Genomic DNA, 18,030 nt, shown 5'->3' with positions numbered 1-18,030 from the left:
TTGTTAGGGACACAAAAGGACAAAGCAGGCAGCAGGAGGTCAAGCAGTTCTACTTTACTTTTTGGACTCCATATATATACAATTTTACAAACAGGGCAAGATTGGCTACACAAGATTGGCTACCTCTTGGGCCTTGTTGGTGAACATCACCGTCAAGCATCTTTCTCCTCTCAGAGGAGAAGAATGGAAACATATAATTTCTAAAAACGTACATGGTTTATTTGAAGCTGCGTGAGAACAAAATGCAAACAGTGAAAGGCAGGCAAACTTGAAGCAACACACCTGGGTTTGTTGTGGAGCACCAGCTCAGTGTTTTCTTGCTGTGCAGTCCTTCCTGCTGGCAGCTCCATGGGATGCCTCTAGGCGCCCAACCAATCTAGGGAGAAGGATTTGGGCATTTGGCATTAAGCCGTTCCACATCATTCACCTCCACTAACCTGCCCCTTCATCTGGCTTTGGAAGTTGTTTTTTGCCAGGAGCTTGGATAAGCTGGGAGACTGCTTTCTCTTCATCATCCACGAAAGTTTTTGAGTTGTGAGTGGCAAGTGATAGGATCACAGAATGTGATAAGTCTGTGTTTAACAGGACCTTAAAGCTCATCCAGTCCCACCCCCTGCCATGGGCAGGGACACCTTCCACTATCCCAGGTTGCTCCAAGCTCTGTCCAGCCTGGCTTTTGATGCTTCCTTCCTGGATGGGCTTCCAGGGATGGGGCAGCCACAGCTTCTCTGGGCACCCTTCTCTCAGCACCTTCACAATAACAATTTCTTTCCAATACCCCACCTAACCCTGCCCTCTGGCAGTGGGAAGCCACTTCCCCTTGTCCTTGTCCCAGGGCCCTTTGCATTTTCCTTGTAGGCTCCAAACAATTGCCCTTGGAATGTTTTCAGGGACATTCATTGCTCAGCTCGTCAGTGGGCAGACACAAGGTACCACCTCACCAAGCTCCCAATTCCAGTGGCTTCCCAATAGTAACAGCTCTCCCAGTTTCCCAGCAGGACCCCAGAGCCTCCAAAGCTGTGGAGCTTTCCAGGAGAGGCAGCGTGAAACTGCTGTTCTCAGAATAAATTTCCAGCCAGGAGAAGCACACACTGATCCCACTCTGCAGAGAGGTGATGTTTCTCCCACCTGTCTTCAGAGCCCAGAACTGCAAGCTCATCTTTTCATGCACGGTGGGAAGGCAAAGGAGAAAACACAGATGATGTTTTATAATGTGCCCTGAAAGCACAAATCCATCTTCCTGAGCTGAACAGAATTCCATGTCAGGGAAAAAACAGCCCCATCAATACTGACTGCCCAGCACCATGTCCTGGTGCATTCCAGTACCAACAGCTCCTTAATATATCCGTGCTTAGGTGAGACCTCCACCTGCAGAGCTGCCTCCAGCCCTCGGATCTCCAGCACAGGAAGGACATAGAGTTGTTGGAGCAAATCCCAGTGGAGGCACCAAGATGATCAGAGGGATAGTGCAGCTCTGCTCTGAGGAAAGGCTGGGAGAATTGGGATTGTTCAGCCTGGAGAAAAGCTCCAGGATGACCTAACTGTGGCCTCTCAGTGCCTAAGGCGATCCCACAGGGAAGACAGAGACTACAAGGGCCTGGAGTACCAGGACAGAGGGGAATGGCTTCTCACTGCCATTGAAGGCAGGGATATTGGGAAGGAATTTTCCCCTGTGAGGTGAGGAGGCCCTGCCCAGAGAAGCTGTGGCTGCCCCATCCCTGGAAGTGTCCAAGACCAGGTTGCACAGGGCTTGGAGCAGCCTCGGCTGGTGGAAGGTGTCTCTGCTCCTGGCAGGGAGTGGGTCTGGATAGGCTTTAAAGCACTTTCCAACCCAAACCATTCTGGGATTCCATGTTTCTCTATTTCTTTAGGAATGTGAAATTTCTTTGGCACCTTTTGGTGCCTTATTGAATCTCTCCACTCATGATTTGCTTTTATTTGAGCTTGGGGGTGGCACAGGTAAAGCTGCAGCACCATCAGGCAGGATTGTTCTGTTTGGGCCTGCCTAGAACCCATAGGGATTTCTGCAGTGACTAAAAGGGGCTTTCAAAAGCCTGGGATAGCAAATGCTCCCGAAGTAAGCTTATCCGTGCCTTGCTTGTGTCCTTCCTGCAGCATTCCAGCTGGGAGTCTGGCCACTCCTTGCTTGGTGCTCAGTCCATGACCTTGTGTCAGAGCTCAGCAGTGTTGCTCCACATCGTGGCTCAGATGAATTCCTGCATCAGCAGGAGGAGAAAGTGTTGGGAATGCCCCGGGTGTGTCCTGTGTGTGCTGCAGGGCAGTTGTGCAGGTACCTGCAGCAGGGGCAGGTACAATCAGCATTCCTCATTCCCATACAACTCACTGGGAAGTTCCCTCGACCTGGCCGTTGCTGGACTGTGCTGCTGTGCAGTCACTCCCGAGCCTCTTTCCAACATTCCTGACTCGCTGGCACCTCAGCTTCCTCTCCTTATCGCTCTCCCAGTTGCTTCATTACTCCCGAAGCCTGCTACAAGGGCTATTATCGATACCTCTTCCCACCTCTCCCGGGTTTTCCCTTCCAGGAGTCATCACTGGTGAGTAATGCCCATCCTCTCTTTCCCCAGGAGCTCCATTTCCACACCACTCCAGGATCCTGCAGCTCCGTGACTCATCTTTTTCCAGATCCTCTGCATCCAAGCAGCAGCATGCTGGGGGTGATAGTAAATCTCGGAGTGAAAGCAGGATTTTATGGATGTGCTGATTCATCTTTCCTCAGAGCGGAGCTCTGTTATGTAAATGCCAGCAGCAGCTGGTGGCAGGAGGAGGGAGAACAGACTAATGAGGATTCAGGAGCAGGGATGCTTTAAGGAAGAATCTGGATTGTAGCTGTTTCTTTCCATACTACTCTTTAAATAAATGAAAACAGAAGTTTTTGAGGGATTTTGGGAGTAGGAACTGATGACATTCAAATACCCATTGCTTCTCCCCATTTGGTGTTCTAGGGAGCTTTTCTCCCTGTTGTAGTTAAAAGTAAAATTCAACCTCCTGGTTAATTTGACTACAAAATTAAATGAACTTCCCCACAATCAGCTTGTAACACCAGGTAAATGTGCCTTTCTCATATTTTATTGTTATTCTGTCCTCATGAGTCAAATCCTGCTTTAGCTGTGTGTGAAAACAGAACTGTGGTTTAGCATCACCAGAAATGTACAGTTAAAAATCAAAAAAACTTTAGAGTGGAATTGTGCAGGTGTGATGTGTTTACCTGCATTGTACCTTTCCAATAAATATAGATGGGGGTGCACATGCTTGAATCCAGCTGGATTTGAATACTGGGACGAATTAGGCATTTTTGGTTTGTGCGCTTTTTTTTTTTTTTTCCAGTTTTTTTTTTTTAATACGTTTCATAGAATACCCTGAGTTGGAGCCAACCCACAAGGAATTCTGTGAACATCCTGCTCATCTTGGGCCTTTCATATGGAGCTAAATGGCAAACAAGGACAGTAGTTAAATTCAAACCAAGTTTTTGTTTAACTGGTTTAAAAATAAGAGCTGTTCAGAAGGAATTTAGGAGTTGATGCCTTGTGCTACACAATTGTGAGTAAAGGAATATTGAAAAGTCCAAACTTGTTTTATGATCTTTACATACAGAGACCTCAAATTTTGATACATAGTTTATTTTTAAAAACAAATGAGGAGCAAAATAATTAGCACTAATTACATTTGCTAGAGTGCAGGGCTCGTGTGCAAACCAACATCGTGCTTTTGCGGGACAAATCTTCAAGTTCCCACTCCTTCCTGTGGTTCTGTCCCTTAACAAGAGCTGTTAAATAATAACTAAATAGCTGTTAGATATTGCACAAGATTTGCTCTAGTATTGTTGCTATTTTTAATAATTTAATATTTAAATTCTCTGCTGCATCCAATCATTCCTCTAGATGGTGCCAGACATCCAAGAGCTGGGTGCAGCATTATCCCATAGGAAGGCGATGGAGGAACAGCCAAGACGCCGCTCGCCTTTGTTTCTAAATTCTATATTGCAATAGTTTATCTTGCTGATAATTTATTTGTTCTGGTGATGTAAATATGATGTTTTTGTTTTTTTTTCTTTTGAGAATCCTAAAATCCATTCAGCCTAAGTTCTACCTGCCTGGAGCAGTGTCATCCCTTGCTCCCTGGACTGTTCCATATCTCATATTCCTTATGGCAGCCATTAGCTGCTGTGAGCTGTGATCAGTGTGTGCAGCCCTGCTGCGACTGGGGGAACTTAACCTGCCTGGTTTGCAAAGCAGTGAAATTTCTGACTATTATCTAAACATTTCTCCTTCTCTCTGTTTCACACAGAAATGCCAAATCCAGCTGTGGATGAAACACCCAGGAAAAGGGGTGGCTCTGTGTCCCTGTGTGCTCTGGGCTCTGCCAGCAGAAGCACCAGGGGAATGATGTCAGTGTCAGGTCCATCCTCAGCATCTCTGAATTCCAGCTTTGTTCCTCGAAGTGCCTGGAACCCCCCAAGTTTTATAGCAGCAAAATTACTACTGAGTGTAAGTGACCAGGTAAGTTTTGTTACTGCTGATGTTACCACTGCACTCAGCATGGTCCCTGTCTAAAGGCCTGATTCTGACCTGTGTCCTCTGGTTGGGATCAAATTCCCTGCTCCCTACTTTTTCCAGCTATTCCTGACATGCCCATGGCTTCTACCAGTCCAGGGGTCCCCTGCACAAGGATATCACCCAAAAATACCACCTGATATCACTACTGGGCTAATTCAGCAGCTTCAGGTCATGCTAAATATTTGTAAATAATCCTTTGGTGTTTTGTTTGTGATTATTTTAGGTTTTTAGGGCCAAATTCTGCATTTTTGGCTTCTCCTGGAAGCCTGGGTACAAAGCATCTGACTGCAGCTGGGAATTTGTCACCTCTCCCTGGACATGCAAGTTTTACTGGAACTCTATCAGCTAAGTAAGCAATTTTAATAAAATTACATGCCTCTGTATCCCATACCCTTTTCCATGAAGTTTTGAGGATTTTAATGTTTTAATTATATTTTTCATTTTACAAAAATAACAGAAATATTGGGAAGGACTGCAATAGGGTTTTTCAGAGTGCTGTTTTTATTGAAATAAAAGGTTATGAAACAGTTTGATGTATTTTTTATATTTATTGATATCCCTAACAGGCAGACATTGTAAATAAGCTCATTAATACTCTTTAAACATGGTCTTATAAAATTAATTCTCAATTACTGCATGAGGTGATGGATTAGAAGACTACCCTGTGTAAACTTGCCTGCAGGAGTGTGAGTTTAGAATGAACTTTCTAAGTCACTAATCATGGAATCTGAGGATGGGATTCTGGAACATTTCTTGAAGTGATGTCCCATTAAAGAATTCTCTTCCCATTATTTTTATTTATTGACTCTTCTCATGATCTCTAATTTGAGATGGCATCTCCCTCTTATCCCTCATAAGGAAAAGCTTTAACATGGAAACTTCCATAAATTCACCTGCAGTAAAGTGACTCCATATTTCATTCAATTCTTGCACTTCCATCATTCAGTGGATATTCACATTCTCCTGTAGCCTTCCAGCTTTGTATCTCTGGGAAAACTTTTTCCCCTGATGTCCTCAGGAGTTCAGATTTCAGAATTTCTTTTAATTTTTGGCCTTAAATTATTAGGGCTTGGGACATAACGTGCTAGAATATGTTTTGTGTGTCATCTTGATTTGGAGAGACCTTATATTCTTGGAAGGTCCTTTAAAGCTTTTTTTTTTTTTTTTTAATCAAAGGCCTAATTTAATTTAATTTCCAGCGAGGTGGTTTTCAACACCTGCAAGTTCTTTCCCTGTTGGCTATTCCCTTTCATTTCCCTAGAAGTGTGTTTAGAGTTTGTGAAGTCCCCAAGTTCTATGTGGTTGAGTTTCTGCTGGAAAACCACTGCAGGTCAGAGGTGAAGCTGTGAAGGCCCATGGTGTCCACAAGGACAGAACTGTGCCATCAGTCCTTATTTCCCTGAGGTTCCCATTGTTATCCCTGGATTATAATGGGACAAGTGTGTAATTTGATTGTAGAGGTGGAAAAAAGCATCTCCTCTTTGTTCTCCACATTGTCCCTGATGTCTAAAGGATCTGCCATTTCCTATTAAGGATCCTCTTCCCTCTGTGTGTTTCCTGATGTCTCTGGACACTTTTCTCTCTCCTGCTCTGTGCAGTCAGAAGATCTCAATCTTTTTTTTTTTTTTTTTTTCCCCTCTCTTTTCTCCTTCCTCCTGCTTGGTGACTGAGGTTGTTACAGGTCACACCTTTCAGAACTTGACTTTCTTTCAAACCCATCTTCCCATCTTGACTTTGTTGCTGCCTATGGACACTGCCAGCTCCCCATGCCCTTGGATTGGGGGGATTTGTCCTTGCTGACTCCAGGATGCCGCTGAAATGGCCAAGGAACATTTCCATGGGGGACACAGTGCATCCTGAAACAGGACATGGAACAATCCTTGTGAGAGTGTTGCTGACCTCTTGGTGCAGGTTTCCAGCAGATACTGGAGAAATCCTGGGAGCTGAGAACTGAGGGAGGGGTTTAGGGAGACCAGAGGCTCGTGAGATGTGTCATGAGTTGTTAAAGCCCCATTTTGTCTCTCTTGAACATGTGGAAAACAAACCAGGCTGCGGAGCTCCCTCCCTGTCAGGAGAAGAAAGCAGCAGGGCAAAATCTGTTGTTGGAATTTCCCTCCAGCAGCGCTTCCATCCCTCCCACCCGAGGGCAGTTGAGGTGAGCCATGGCCGTGCCTGGGGGGCTCATCCCATGGGACCTGGGTGTCCCAGAGCTGGGCACTCTGCTTAGTTCCCTGCAGCCCCACCCACCCCCTCAGCCAAAAATGACATTTTTCACCAACGGCTAAAGTCTCCTGCTCCTGCTTTAATGTTAATTTGGGGAGTTTTCAATTGGATTCTGAGCTACCTCATCCAGAAATCTGCGTGGCAGCCCCAAAGTCCAGCCCCATCTGGGTGACACAGTTTGTTTCATTTGGCAATATGGATTTAACAACCAGGCTTCCAGCCCTGGGAATCATTTCCCTCAAATAGCTGCAAAATAAATGATGGGACATTTTCCAGTGCAGTGCTGCAACCACCCAAAACACCACTGTAAAATTCACAGAGGCCAGGCAGAGTGAGTGCATTAAGCAAGGCTTAGGGGGATTATGGAATTAAATTGGGAGCCCCTTCCACCCTTCCCCCAGTCAAAGACATTCAAAAATAAATATTAAAAAAGGGTGTTAAAACAATGGCTTTGGCTAAAACCTCTGCAAGCAAAGAACCTCGTTGTGCAGGCTGTTGCTGAGCTGTGGACTGGTGTGTTCAGGCTGTGTTCCAGAGGGTTTCCATCATGCAGCTGGGCTAATCTCAGGAACACCCAATGGCCGTGGCTGGAACTCTCCCGGAATGTCTCTGCTTCCCAAATTCCCTCTGCAGAGGAGAAGTCCACCAGCCCTTCATACAGCACAGCACCTTGCCTCCTCTCCCCTGGATCCTGCTGCTGCCTTTGGCATTCCTTATCCTCTGCCTGCAATTCCCAGCTCCATCCTTTTCCCGGCATCAGGAGTATCCTGCTCCTTTCAGGGAGAGTTTGTGCAATGAAAGCTTTGCTTTAATCTGGGCAGGATTTAGCCAGATGCTGCAATCCCGGGAAGGCTTACACAGGGCTTAGGTCTGCCATGGGAATGTAGCTCCGATTTGATAATCTGGGAATGGTTTATTTAAAATTAAAAACATAGAAAACCTTTAAAACAGCTTTTTTCTAAGCTCTTTTTGGCCTTGCAGTAGAACAGGCACCTGGGCTCTGGGTCACATATAGGGCCTGGCACCCATGAAATAGGTTTTAGGCTAATGAGGCACACTCTGCCCGCTTTAATTAAATGATTTAAAGCAAAAAACCCTCATTTCCCATTAAAAGCCTTCGGCATCACAATAACACAATGAATTTAAATATTTAATATAAAAATACATAAAATTAAATATTAATTTCCAGTACTTACAGAGCCCATTTGACCCAAATGACCCCACAAATATTCCCTTACTAGGGAATCCCTTTTCTTTGCATCTTTATTAACATAATTACAGACCTTTGCATTTAAAAATCTTTATTTTAGTGCAGATCTCTTGGTAATAAAATAAATCCATGAGACACCTGTGCAGCAAGAAATAGGATTGACAGAGATTTTAAGCTTTTCGGGGCAAACAGGATTTATCCTTGCCCATGTCAGGGCCTGGGGTAGATGAGCACAATGACACCAGAGCAGCTGAGAGTATTAATTAGTGCTAATTAATAAAGCTACCGGGTTATCTTTGACCTTCTCACAGCTCACTGCTGAGGAGGAAGGATAAGGAATGACCAGAGGAAAATCCTTTTGGTCAGAGTTTTTCCATGCCTGCCTCTCCTCTCTGACTTTCCCAGCTCCCATGTCTCCCCATGCCTTAGCAGGGAGCAGTGTGGAGTTCCAGGGAATCCTGCAGCTCCGTGGGAAGCTGCTGGCTGGGAAGGGGCAGGGGATGGTGACTGCTTGTGACAAGTCTTGCCTGGGAGAAAACCAACACGGCAGCGGTTGGAAACCTGAATGATGTCACTATGGCAACAAAATAACTCACCTCAAAATAAAATGTGCATTGGAAGCAACCTCATGTGTTCAGGGAATACAGGGAGGAAGATCCTTTTTTAATATGTATATATTTTCATGTTTATGGATTATTAAGTATGTTTTTCAGCTTTCTGAATTCTTGCCGTTACCAGACGCAGGTGCAGATATAAGAAATATTTTAATTTCTCTCAGCAATTAAATTAAACAGAACATGACCAGACCTTCAGAAAAAGGAAAAATGTGTTTGCTGGAGGGCAGAAAAACCCTACAGCTGCTGATAACTACAAGTCATTCTGATGGATGTGAGATCCAGACTATCAATATCTGCAGCTCACAGCAGCGATTTGGGACTAAATATTGCTAATATTTTCATGGACATAGTCCATCCCTTTCCAACAATCCCAAACTCAATTTCCACATTTGTTCTTTCCAGACAGGTTCGTTTTCCCCTTGTTTCTGCATTAAATAACAGCAACAGGTGGGAACTTAGAGATTTCTCTGGAAATTCCAAACTCTCCCTGACTCTTTTCATCCTATGAGCACCTCAGCCTGGTTGGAACTGTGGTGATTCAGCCACAGCGCTGCTGGTGAGATGTTCCCAAGTTTTCTCATAATCCTGGATGCTTTTTTAGACTGGGGTGACTTTGACCACCTCTGTGTGAGGGAAGCTGGGATGGGAAGTGCAGTGGAGGGGGTGAGGCCGTGAGCTGTGCTGAGCTGCAGCAGCCCTGGCAGCTCCTCAGGGATCCAACCCTGGCAGCAAAGAGGAGTTGTCCTCTCGGGCTTTTATCCTGCTTGCCAAAGCCAAGGAGCATTTATGGGATGAGGTATAAGGCCATGGAAAGCCCATCGCCCCTGATCTGGTCCTGCAGCGACCCTTGACTAATCCAGGGTAAAAATAGAAACACAAATTGTCCAGTGTTTCGTTGGGAAGCAGAAATCCCAGTGAAATCCAGCAACGCTTGAGTTCAAATCATCCAGATGATGCGCTGCAAGAGGGGGATGTTGCTCTGGAAATCCCACTGATCCCCAGGGACTGGGATCATGATCCAGGTGGAGGGATGCTCCCAGTGCTCCAGCAGGCAGGGCAGGGCCAGAGCTGGAGCTATTTTAAGATTAACAGAGGCAACCTGTGTTGGCATTGTGCTCACCCAGTGTGTGTATCCTGAGGATGGAGCATCTGCCTGAGAATGGGCAAAAAAGTTCCAAAGGCTCCACAGTCACAGGTTTTCCTTTTTTTTTTTTTTTGCAAAGTTCAGCCCATTCATAAAAGCTGTGGAAAGCCCAGCACATCCCAGCAGGAATCGCTGGCACCCATATCTGCATGAGCAGCTCTGGACTTCCAATTCTTGCAGTGCAAAAATAAATACATTTACAGAATGACTGTATTTTATATAATATAATATAGTACAATACTTACATGATATATAATTCTGTATTATAATTATATAATATCATAATTTTCCTCCCTACATCCCATTTTCTGAGAGCTTTGTGCCCAGTTCAGTGGCAGTGAAAATAATTTACTTCCAACTGCTTCTTTTATCGGAAACCAGAAAAAGTGGATTAAAAGGAATGAATTATGGAGTATGAAAAAATACTCCAAAACAACTGTGGAGGAGGGAAGAGGAGGTTCTGCTCTGGCCCTGGGTAAGTTCAAGGGGGTATTTTGGATGCTTGGGTGCCAAAAATAATGCTAATGATTGAGAATGTCACATTTTGACGTCATCAGCAGAGCCTCCAGATAGTTCCTCTCTCCTTGCCATCCGTGATTCCTTGCAATCGCACATTCTCTGTGGTCATTACAAGAGCAGGGAATCGCTGCTGTGGCTTCCTGCTCCCTGGCAGCGCGGGAGAGGGATGAGACGAGACTGAAATCTTTTCCTACCATTGCTGTGAGGACAACTCCAACCCTGGCTCCGGCTCCATCCGCGTCACTCCTGCACCCCATCTCCGCAAGGAAAAGTATTCACTTGTCTTACCTCCTGGTTTAATTAGTCGCTGCTCCGGGGCTAATTAGGAGCGCGCTCCGCTCGGAGGTCGGGGCCGGAGCCCTCCCTCCCTCTCCCGTTCCCATTCCCGTTCCCTTTCCCGCTGCCGCTCCCGCTCTGTGCCATCTGCCATTGCCATGACACTGGCTTTGCTTTTCACGCCTGGCTGGGCGCGCTGGATGCGCGGGGTAATGGGGCTATTTTTCCCCCCTTGGTCTTTGGAGAGGAAATAATAATGATAATAATAATAATAATAATAATAATAATAAACACAGGGATGGCTGGAACTGCTGCACACTGCCCTTTTCCTCCTTCCCACTTTGGAAGCTTTGTAGCATTCTGTTTTCCAGCAACTGGGAGGAAAATTGCCCTGAAAGAAAGAAACGAAAATCTGTGTTATTTTTTAAACACCCCCCCACCACCACCCCGCGCCACACAGGCAGCTGCAGAGAATTTCCCTTCCAAAGGGATGATGTAATGGGCTTTGTCAGCCAATGCTGGAATGAATAAAATCCGACACCCGAAATCCATCTAGGCTTTTGATGAAACTCCTGAGGTTCCTGGAGCAAGTGGTCGCCAAAATAGGCTGGAACTGCTGGTTCTGTCATGCAGCTCTTGAGAGAAGTGTGATGGAGAATCAAGGGCTCCAACAAGGGAATAACCAAAACCACCAGGTTTTGTCCCTGCTGAGGGAAAAGGGACCTTGTGGGGCATCTGGGGACACTCATTGAAGGGGTGCACAGCCCTTGGTGCCAGAAAATCAACCTGAGCTTCAACATTCACCACAGAGTTACTCCTGATCTGAACATGGCACCTACAATCACATTTTACAGAGATATATGCATATCTTTAATATTATGTATATTATTTATAATACAATATTATTGCCCAGGGAAGCTGTGGCTGCCCCATCCCTGGAAGTGTCCAAGGCCAAGTTGGATGGGACTTGGAGCAAAGTGAAAGGTGTCTCTGCCCATGGCAGGAGGTGGAACTTGATGGGTTTATGGTCCCTTCCTACCCAAAGCAGTCTGTGATATGGATGCAACATAAACATTCAAACTATATGCAAATACACCAATTCCTGCTGCAGCAGTGGGCACATTGTTGCTCTCCCGAGGATGTCATGGGCTGCTGAGGCCAGGAGATCTCTCACTCTCTGACTACCCCAAGTCTCTGTTTGGCTTTCTTTGGGGCCCCTTTAGGCACTGGAAGAGGCCCTGAGGTCTTCAGAGCCACCATCCCCCAGCCCTGTTGAGCCACCACCACCATGATGCCACATCCACTGACACCCTGAGAGCTTGGTAACTGCTCCTGACCCCTGAGCTGTCACCCCAGATTCCTAGGAATGACCTCACTGTGTGTGCAGAGCAGCCATGCAGGAATCCCCAGCCAGGACCACCACCAGAGGCTGCAGCACCTGGTGGTGCTGCCACCAGTGAAGCTGGGAAGGTTTATAGCCAAGATGGGCTGAAAAGGGGGTTGGAAATAATTCCCAAGCCCAAATGGAGCAGCACTGGGGGCTGGGAATCTGCACCCCTTCTCCAGCCCAGTGGTGACCATCACTTCACCTTCAGCACCAGCAGCACCCAGCAAACCTGGGCCCTAGGGTGGCATTTGGGGAGGGAGTTTTGCCAAGGGCAGGAGGATGTAGTGCCCTTTTCCTCCTGGGAAAAAAATCAGCTCCAATGGAGAATATTTTGAGAATATTCTCCATATTCCAATGGAGAATATAACACACCTGCTCAGGGGTATATGCACAGCCCAGGTCAGCGGCACAGGGCTTGGCAGGGACAGAGGTACATCCCATGCCATGTGTGTGTCCCCGCCAACAGCCACATACAGTGGACAGCAGAGAAGTTTTCCTCCTTTCAAAGTGTCCAGAATGTGGCTGGAGGGGCTCAGATCTAAGGGGAGGTACAAACCTCTGTCCACTCCCCCTCCATCTCCTTCCAGAGGTCCAGAGTGGGGGACAATTCCTGGTCCTGTCCCACCACCATGGGTTGCTGGTCCTGCACTGGTGACATGTCTTTGTGTCCCACAGCCCCACCGGATCATCTTCCAAGAATTGGTGTAATCACTTCCTAAGCCACTACAATTCCTGGGCTCCATTTGGGCAATGACTTACATGGTTTAATTACTTATTGTGTGAAATATGTTCATTTTGCATCTGCCACTCTGTAATTTCATTTGGGGCCTCTTTGTTTGCTTTGTGTCCCCACACAAGAGATACCAACCCCTATTCACTGTCCCTGTGCTGCTGCACTAGGGAATACAAATCCCACCTCCTTTTCCCCCCTGTCTGTCAAGTCTTTGCAAGACAAAAAGGGTAATTTATTTAATTGTTGCTGATATAATGTCCTAAAAGTCTCCTTTCCCCTCCAACAGTTAATTACACTTGTTAATTATTTTAATTATTCCCAGGGTAACGCTATAGGTATAGAGGAGCATAGGAGTAAACATGGAGCAGGGAAGTCGGGGTTTGCTCCAAGATCTCTGTTGATAACCAGGCTGTAACCACATGGGTGGTGAAACCAGAACAGGAAATGTTTGGCCTGGATTTGGAACTTTCTCTTGGCAGCATGGAAAGATTTTTAGGAAGAGAAGGCAGCTCCTGCAGGATTGCCCTCAGATCTCTCAGGATTGCCCAGAGAGTGACTCTGGCCTTCTCTCTTCTGGGAGAGCTGACACAAAATGGAGCCATGACTTGGAGAATACTTCTGGTCAGCACCTCCGTGGCGCTGGATTTATGTGAAGGAAAAATCCAAACCGAGAAAAATTCCAGTCTGCTGGAAAGCTGAGGCTCAGCCTGAGACTTAGGGACAGCCCACCTCCAAGTCCAGCCGTGTTCCAAGGGGAGCAGCAGTCCCGGATCCATGAAACAGCAAAGCTCGTTTGTGGTCCCGCAGAGCAGCCTCTGCCAGCGCCCCCGGAGCCAGGGTGAAACCCGAGAGCTGCCGCAATCCAAACCTTCTCCACAGATCCTTTTATCTTCCTGGGGGGAAAACAAACAGCGCGGAAGCCGGAGCTTTGTGGCTGGGATGCCGCACATCTGGTTTGAGCTCCAAGAAACGCACTTCCACCCCCTCCTCAAATTGTTCGTGTTAAACAAACAAAACCTCGGCGATTTTGTGAGATTTCGGCTCTGGGATAACTTTGGAGCAGCTTTGAGAATTCCAGGCTTGTGCTACGCTTCAGCTCAGTGGAAGCAGCACACCTTGCTCACCAGGAGGGACACACTTCCAAAAGGGAACAGCCGTGCCTTGGAACCCCCTTGTTACTGGGAATGCTGCTGAGAGTGGGAGGGGGGAGTGGTCTTGACCACTCTGTGTTTAGGTTTCAATCCAGCATTTTTCCCTGTGTTATTTATGCTTCCTCCCTTCCCCGCCTTTTAAGAATGTCTGGAATTGTTTAAGATGTGTCCAATTGTATTAAGTTGCCTTTGAGAGTTTTATGGTGTCAACTGGATTCCCACTCTTAGGAACAGAGTTTCCAATTTGCCGTTTTTCCCTTTTCTATCACATCAGCACCAACTTCCTTTCAGTGCTTTCAGGTGTTACCTTAGCCTGAAGTTCACACTTAATCCCTGGACATCACTTCCATTTGACACAGTTCTAGTGATTCCCTGGTTGGTGCTGCAGGAGGAAGTGTCATTCCTCTGGGATCCTCTCCCACCAGCCCTTCCCTGTCATCTTCCAGCAGAGGTGGGTAAATCAGGGCAGATCATAGGATCATGGAATCACAGAGTGGTTTGGGTGGGAAGGGACCTTAGAGCCCATCTCACTCTATGCCCTGGTGGGCAGGGACACCTTTCATGAGACCGGGTCACTCCAAGCCCCATCCAGCCTGGCCTTGGACACTTCAAGGGACAGGGCAGCCACAGCTTCTCTGGAAACAGATGAAAGGTGCGGGAGCAGTTCTGATCCTTCCCCCATCCCCTCTTTGGCTCACCCTAGCCCAAACTCAATCACACCCCTTTCAAAGCAGGGGACAATGGCCAAACGGGTCACCAGTGACATCTGTCCCCTTGTCCATGCTCACTTGTGACCACCTCCAGCTCCTGCAGGCACTGGGACAGTCTCTGGAAGCCACGTTGACATTGTTCTCTCCAAGGACAGAGGCTCCTCGAAAGCCGCTCAGCGCCGAGCCCGGGGTGTTCCCGGCTCCTGGAGCCCATCCAGGGCATCAAGTTTCAGAGCTGGGGCTCCCGGCAGCTGCACGGGAAAGGAGCAGCACCGCTGGGACTGTCAGAAGGAGGAGCCATCGTTTGCATTGCAGAGATTCAATTTTCTTTCTCCTTCATCAGATTAACACCAGTGTTACTCCATTAACTGCCAGGGAGCTGCTCTTGATCTGACAATCAGACCTGCCAGAGCGTCACAAAATCCCAGACTGGTTTGGTTTGGAAGAGACCTCAAATATCCTCTGGTTCTGCCACAGGCAGGGACACCTTCCACTATCCCAGGTTGCTCCAGCCCAAGCTTGGACACTCCCAGGGATGGGGCAACCATAGCTTCTCTGGACAACCTGTGCCAGCGCCTCCCCGCCCTCATGGGCAAGAATTCCTTCCCAATAACCAATCCAAATATATCCTCCTTCATCTTAAAGCCATTTTCCTTTGTTCTGTCCCTCCATCCCTTGTCCAGAGTCCCTCTCCAGCTCTCCTAGAGCATCTTCAGGCCCTTGAAGGAACTCTAAGCTCTCCCCAGAGCTTTTCTTCCCCAGGTGAACACCCCCAGCTCTCCCAGCCTGGCTCCAGAGCAGAGGGTTTTCCCTTTTTTTGTGTCAGTCACTTCACTCAAAGGATCAAAGGTAGATGTGGGATGAACCTTTAAAACCCTTCCTTTTATGTGCCTGGAGGTGTAATTTTATTTTATTTTCCCCTATTTCCCTTTTTTTACATCCCAAGGACCTCACTGTGATTTCCATTCTCTGCTTGCTGAGGCAGCTGTGCCTTTTCCCTCCTGATCCTCCTGTGCTGCTCCAGCACATTGCTGATGGTGGAGACCAGGATGAAGTCTGGAGGTGCCTCCTCTGATTTCCCCATCCCTCCCAGGACAGTGACCAGGGTTTTCAAAGTGGTTTTCAGTGGGTTTATTGTTCTGAGCAAACAAAAACAAATGCTTGCCCAGTTCTGTTGAAGATCCCGTGAGGACACTGTGTGAGGACACTGTGTTGCTCTGGGAGCCTGCCCCAAAAGCTGGATCGTGAAATTACAGGAACATTTAGGTTGGAAAAGCCCTCCAAGTCCATTGAGTCCAACTGTTCCCCCAGCAGTGGCAAGGCCACCGCTGTCCATGTCTCCAAGTGCCACATCCACAGTGAAATCCCTCCAGGGATGTGACTCCAGCCTGTGCCAGGGCTGGATAACCCTTTTTTTCCCTAATATCCAAACTAAACCACCCCTGGTGCAACCTGAGGCTGTCTCCTCTCATCCTGACAAGCTGTGTGGACACCTCACCATGGCAAGGTGTTGCCAACACTCAAATCTTGTCCTGTGGCATTACCTCAGGACCATCACTATCTTCACACTCATGAATCTCTTCACTGTTTCATCTTCAAGGTCCCCAATTGTTATGATGAATAATGATAACCAGACCCACAGCAATCTGTAGATCTTTCCTAAACAGCATCAGCTGTGGGAACACCTGGAACACAAGGAACAGCCAGACAAGGACCTTGGGGAAGGCACTTTCTCCACAAATTCCAAATAAACCTTAAAGTAGGTTGACTAAAGAGTTTGAAACCTCTGCTTTTCAAATAAAATAAGCCAAGCTTGGGAGCTGCCATGGAGCTGGCCTTGGATCCAGTGTCTAGACACCAGGACAGCTGTGGAGGAGGGTTTGGCATAAACCAGACAATCCATTCAGTTGTGCAACTCTCTCAATACCCCATGGCTTCGAAAAGTTATGAATCTGAGCAAAATGTTCTTGGGCAATTTTCTGTACTTATTTGAAAGAGGAATTTGATTAGAACAATAGTTATAGAATTAAGAACAACTCCCACCCTGGCACTCAAAAAAAAAATAACCAAAACCAAACGCTCAGTTGTATATTCTGTGTAACAACCTCTGGACTCAGATGGAGAGACACAACTTGGGATCAGTGACCTCATTCCAAAGGGTGTTTGTACCTTGGCAGATGGATGGATCCTGTGCTAAGAAAATATCAGCTATATTCAGTATCTGCTGCTTAAATCACAATGCTTGAGACAATGCTCAGTGACTGAAGGAGCCAAGGAGACATGATCCCACAGCACCAGGGCTGGGGGAAGGGGCTTCACCTTCCTGCAGGACTGGATTCCTGTTTGAAGCCCTTTTAGAGAAACCACTGGGGTAGGAAATAACACAAATTTAAAATATTTCCAATGTGCATTCTCTCCCTGGAGCAGTACAGGCCCACTGGGATGTCTCACCGGCTGCTGGCTAAACTCATGGAATCCTGGAATGATTTGGGTGGGAACTTAGGTATCATCTAATCCACTCCCTGCCATGGGCACAGACACAGACCCAGGTTGTTCCAAACCCTGTCCAACCGGGCCTTGGGCACTGCCAGGGATGGGGCAGCCACAGCTTCTCTGGCATTTCTTCCCAACATCCCATCTAACCCTGACCTCTGTTTAAAACCATCTCCCCTTGTCCTACCACTATGTTCCTGTATAAAAGGTCCCTCTCCCTCCTCTTCATAGCCTTTGGAAGGGGCTCCAAGGTCTCCCAGAGCTTTCTCTTTTCCAGGCTGAACACCCCCAGCTCTCCCAGCCTGGCTGTAGAGTGGAAATTCGGTGAGTCATTTTTAGATGTCAGTCAGGATGAACTGTTTGAACTATTGGATCATGTTCCAACTGGTTTTACCCACATCTCACCACACTTCCACCAGACACGGGGAATCCAGTTACTGCTCCATCCATTTTCACTGAAGGAGAGACCAGAGCATGCTCCAAAATCGCTGCTGGATTAAGGGAATACACTGCCAAGGAAAAGGCCCCTCAGAAATCCCTCACCCTCACTGCTGAGGAAGCTGGAACTCAGTTAACCCTGAACACTTGTACAGAACAGGTGGAGCAGCAGGAATAAAATCCCCCAGTGCTTCAAGGCTGGGAAATGAAATCCACATTTAAACATCCTCTAGTGGCCCTGGGGGGCTGATCCTGAACCCCACTTAATCCAAGGCACTCACTGAGATGCTGTTTGGGGTCTGGACACAAAATACTCAAAGCTCTTGGAATTTCCCATTGCTGGGGTGAGGAGCAATGTGATGGGAGAGAGAAGGTTTCTGCATTGCAGATGTTTTTCTTCTTATTAAATATATCCTGTAGTTGGTCATGGATGTGAAGAAACTTTCTGAAAAAGCAGGTTTTAGCAGGAGTTGATAAAGTTGCACAAAGAGCCATAACAACAGAACTGGGACTTAACCCCAGTTCACTGGTCTGGTCAAGTTCTTTCCCAGAATA

General features: G+C 47.1%; 2 long non-coding RNA genes across 3 annotated transcripts; both read left to right on the top strand.

The window, feature by feature from the left end:
- Window positions 1-3,111: 3,111 nt before the first annotated feature.
- On the top strand, window positions 3,112-9,216 carry LOC136374180 (uncharacterized). Of its 2 annotated transcripts, XR_010745847.1 has the most exons (4): window positions 3,112-3,558; window positions 4,306-4,517; window positions 6,623-6,729; window positions 9,027-9,216. It is a non-coding gene; the product is annotated as an uncharacterized lncRNA (long non-coding RNA). The 2 variants fall into 2 exon arrangements; XR_010745848.1 differs by lacking the exons at window positions 6,623-6,729; window positions 9,027-9,216 and adding an exon at window positions 4,798-5,101.
- Window positions 9,217-10,142: 926 nt separating this feature from the next.
- LOC136374181 (uncharacterized) lies at window positions 10,143-14,908 on the top strand. The gene is made up of 2 exons (XR_010745849.1): window positions 10,143-10,243; window positions 14,109-14,908. It is a non-coding gene; the product is annotated as an uncharacterized lncRNA (long non-coding RNA).
- Window positions 14,909-18,030: the final 3,122 nt, after the last annotated feature.

This window comes from Sylvia atricapilla, chromosome Z (genome assembly GCF_009819655.1).
Source record: "Sylvia atricapilla isolate bSylAtr1 chromosome Z, bSylAtr1.pri, whole genome shotgun sequence".
Taxonomy (NCBI): domain Eukaryota; kingdom Metazoa; phylum Chordata; class Aves; order Passeriformes; family Sylviidae; genus Sylvia; species Sylvia atricapilla.
The sequence above is the reverse complement of the archived record's forward strand: the minus strand, read 5'-3'. Positions and strand labels throughout refer to the sequence as shown.